The sequence below is a fragment of the Gavialis gangeticus genome, unplaced genomic scaffold (genome assembly GCF_001723915.1).
Source record: "Gavialis gangeticus isolate Ggan-Ray unplaced genomic scaffold, GavGan_comp1, whole genome shotgun sequence".
Lineage (NCBI taxonomy): Eukaryota > Metazoa > Chordata > Crocodylia > Gavialidae > Gavialis > Gavialis gangeticus.
In genome coordinates this window covers 980863-985275 of record NW_017728992.1, presented here as the reverse complement: position 1 = coordinate 985275, position 4413 = coordinate 980863, and the positions used below count along the sequence as shown (strand labels likewise).

General features: G+C 43.1%; 1 long non-coding RNA gene across 1 annotated transcript in view; it reads right to left on the bottom strand.

Moving 5' to 3' along the window:
* The window catches only part of LOC109300020, a 1066-nt gene extending 436 nt beyond the window's left edge, over nucleotides 1-630 (bottom strand). The window contains exon 1 of the long non-coding RNA XR_002098097.1: nucleotides 34-630. This is a non-coding gene — a long non-coding RNA (uncharacterized LOC109300020). The remainder of the gene's footprint in view (nucleotides 1-33) is intronic.
* Between the last annotated feature and the right edge of the window lie 3783 nt (nucleotides 631-4413).

Genomic DNA, 4413 nt, shown 5'->3' with positions numbered 1-4413 from the left:
GATTCAGAGATCTGCCTTTTTCACTGCCCCCACCTTACCCCCAAAGCTCCTCTCTGACCCCGTTATGTCTTTTTGGCAATTGTTAGCTTCTTTTTTTATTCCCCTCTTCCTCAAGGCTTCATTCCTTCACTTTACTGGCTATTGCTTCTTTTTTCATGATTTCTAGTGATTTATACTCAAAGTTGTAGTCATGACAGGAAGTGATGGAAGCCATTCCTGTGAGATATGCAACATTAAGCTGAACAAAGTAAATTTATTAGGCATTGTATCCAAAATATACTTGAAATTGCAGGACGCTGGACTAGTAGATCTTTTCTGTGCCCAATACCTCTGATTGTCATTCAATTTGCTGGATTCTTTTGTGTCTTGAATATAGGGACCTGCTACTGCTTCTCTTAGCTTCAGCAACAGCAGGATCGAGGATTAGCTACATAATTACATCCAATCAAATGCAAACAAACCAAGAGCTGATATATGCAACTGGGAAGTAGTTTTTGTTATTGTATTTTGTGGGCTACTTTAAGGGAGGTGAAGACCAAAAAGAATATTCACCCTTATAAATAAAAAGTCTCTGTAGTTAAATTGGACTGAGAATCCAGAACCAGAAAAGAGTTTGAAAAGGGGAACATTAACATGCTCCCTTATTTTTCACTGAATGGGAATTTCATTCAGAAAATGGATTTTGCCATTTTTGCCATTATAATAATGTATTCATATGTATAAAATTGACAGGCCACAATCCTATTATTGTTTTTCTATGAAATAATTATCCCTTGTCATTAATGATAATAGACCGGGGGTTGGCAACCCAGGGGTTTCTTGCAAGTTGGATCTAGCCCATGGAGTTCAGGCTTTGGCAGTAGGAGAATCTTCTATGCCATGGTGAGAAGAAGCAGCAGAAGGGTACTAGTGCCGGCTAACTTCAGACCCAAGTTGAGTCATTCCAGTGTGTGGCCAAGAAAAGCTGTCAATCACTGATACAGACCACGTCAGGGTCAAGTATATTTACATGACTTGGCTCTATTATATCACCTTGCTGTAGCATTTTCCTGGTTATTTCTCCGATAACCTAATAACACAAGTTGCTGAGCACCCTCAACTCCCACGGATTCACCTTCAGAACTTTGTTCTTATTCCTCTTTGAGGAGAAATGACTGTCTACCTTTCTACTAGAGATTACTACTAGGTGACCTATTAGCTATTGTTCTGCTTACCAGGCTTTTGGTTTGAAGTAAGGTACATTTACCATAGGTGTGTGGTATAGAACATATCTTGGAGGTCCCTGCTCAGAGCACCCTCCTCACTATGGCCCAGGGATGGGGGTGCCCCAGGGAACCACTAAACAGGAGTTTTCTCAGGACATAGAAGCAGCAAGGGAACACACCTAAAAGCATCAAAACTCTCAGTTACTCAAGGATACAAGGGGGAAGTAGGACATTTAAAAATGAAGAATAGCAAAGGAAAGATGACCAACTAGGCCACATTCGTTCTGTTATTAATAGAAATGCTCAGTCCCCCATCTGATTAAATCACTTCCCTGAAGGAGAAATGAATAATTACTAATAAATTAAAGTGCAAACCATTTATCACTTGAGAATTTGCAAATGTGTTTTGAGGCTTCTTAGTATCTGCATTTTTTTTTTAACCTATGGTTTGCATATTCAGAGAATAGGCCATTTTCTTTTGAGACACAGCACAGAAGGGAGGTCATTCACAGATTTCCTGTCATATCCTGAAATGGTTTGGCTTCATGCTGTTTGTAGAAGGAGACCAAGTCAAGCAATCTGAACATTACCTTAGAACACTTCAATCACACCAAGATGATGATACCACAAATACTAAAATTCACAGAAATCCCTTTTTATTTTTTCTCCTTTTAGTGTGTGTAATTTGATTACAAGTCACTTTTCTTCGCCTGCTGAAAAGTGGGTGGGCTGAAATACAGCAATATATTTCTTGTACAAAAAAGCAGTTTAAGTCCAGTTGGCATCTATAAGTATTGCTTGACTTGGCTTTCTGTTATCTGAGGAGCTTACCAAATCCAGTACTTTCAGATGATTACAGCATTGTAAATCACAGTCTACAAACTGCAATAGCAGTAATCTCTTGGGAGACCTACTAATAACTAATAAACTGCATTTAAACTACTGGTAAATATTGCTTATGTAAATAAATAAGGTTCAGGACCTGAGATTACGCATTTTAAGTATGGAACATTGCCTTCCTTAATGCAGTAGTTTGAAATCAGTAAGATCGATGTATTAACTGTACTCACAAGCAATAAACAATTGCTTATTGTTGCCAAGCTTTCCTTTCTAGGTAAATTATTCTCTCATTCATTTGACTGTTAACTGCAACATCTTAGTTACTCACCTCTCTTAAACCTGCCATTAGTTCAATAAGGAATATAACAGGGGCAGGCAATTATTTCGGACAGAGGGTCACTTACCGAGTTTGGGCAAGCGGTCGAGGGCTGCATGGGTAGGCCCACGCCTTGACAGGTGCCTCACCCCCTGGTCGCCATCTTGTGACCAGAAGTCCAGCCCCCTATCCCCCAACCTTTGCCACCAGAATTCTCTCCCCTTGCCCCCAGAAGTACTTCTTTTAGCAAAGGGTTTTGCCATCTCCAAACCAGAAAAATACCAAATTTATTCTAAAAGAAAACATCTACAACATTCATTCATTTGATTTCAAAAATAGTTTTGTCCTGATTTATATGTGTTTGTGTAGTATACATAGAGGTGATTCCACAATAGCTTAAAATGAAGTCTTATTCTTGTATGTTGTGGAGGGAAGGGTATAGGTTTGTAGAGGGCTGTGGGTGTGTGGGTATGTGAGGTGTGGGGGAGGGCATGGGTGCGTCTGTGGGGGTGGCTAGGTGTGGGGTGAGCTAGCAGGTGGGGGTGTGTGGATATGTGGGGTGTGGCTGTGTGGGTGGGTATGGGATTCATGGGGTGGCTGGGGTGCGTGAGGGGGCGGGAGTCTGCATGTTTGGCAATGTAAGGGTAGGTGTGGGCGCATGTGTCTGGTGGGGTGTGCTTGTGGGACTCACCCTACAAACATACATACGCACCCCCTCTGCCCCTGCTTACACACACACACGCACACACCCTCTGCCCCTGCCTACACAACACACACACCCCTCCTTGCTTCTGGCCCCAGTGTACTGGCATGGCCCATGCTCCCCAGTCTGGCGATGCAGCCATGTGGTGCTGGAGCAGTGTGGGGCCAGGAAGGCAGAGAAATGGCTGGGGGTGGAGCAGGGCTGCACTGCTCAGTCCTGTGGGCTCCCTCTGGGTCCTGCTGACCCAGACTCTGGTCAATTTTGACAGGCATCCAGGAGTAAATAAATATTAAATTACTAAATTTTTAGGGGCCCCACAGACTGGATAGAATGGCATGGTGGGCCAGATCTGGATCTGGCCCGCAAGCTGTATTTTGCCCGTTCCTAGCATATAATCTGGTCCAGTGGATTCCCAGCCATCCCCAGTACTAACATTGGGATCCACTCACAATGTTTACTTTGCATAAAGTTTCATGCAGGAAAAATAACCAGAAATGAACCAGAAATGTATACGAGACGGACCACATTTTTCACATACCAAATCACATGTTTTGCATGAGAGGAGTAGAAATAGACTGACCAATACATGTGTGATCATACATGTGTGACCATGTTCTAAAAAAGAACATTACACTCAAAGCAGGTTCTCAAAGCATATTCAGAGCATGGGGAAGGGAGGATAAAGTTAAAACCATCCACTCGCTATGGGACAAAGAAGGTTTGACTGATAAAAGTACATGAAATATGCTAAATGAGTACACATACAAATATACTGATCTGGAGCTATATCAAATAAATCAGCAGACCTATGACTGTAAGGTTCTCAGGGCATGGAGGTGGGGGGGCATCACTTTGTGTCTGGACAGTGCTTAGCACAACTCAGGCTCTGTGGTAAGTGGATAAATAGCAATGTTTGAATTCTGGACATAATCCCATTTGTTTTCTGGGAAAAAGCACAAACATCAGATTTACCTGTTGTTCTTCTCTCTAGGGACAGAGATGTATCCTAAAAAGATACTATATTGTTTCATTCTTGCATCCAGAACTACATGAGCTAGTTTCGCAACGAAATGTATGTCATTAAGATAAAAGGGATGAAGGTCTAGTCCAGGGGTAGTCAATGTCTTTTGGCCAGAGTGCCAAAAAACACCACAATGCCTACCTCGGGAGGTGCTGGAGTGCCGGCATGGCAGAAAAACAAAATGAGGGCAAGGGGTACATGGCAGGATGTCCTGCTTGTGCCCCTTACCCTACACCCAAAGCCCCAGCCCTACTGCCCCTTGCCCCCCACCCAAAGCCCCTGCCCCACAGCCTGGGCTCTGTGGCTGCCAGCAGCTACCCTGGCTTTG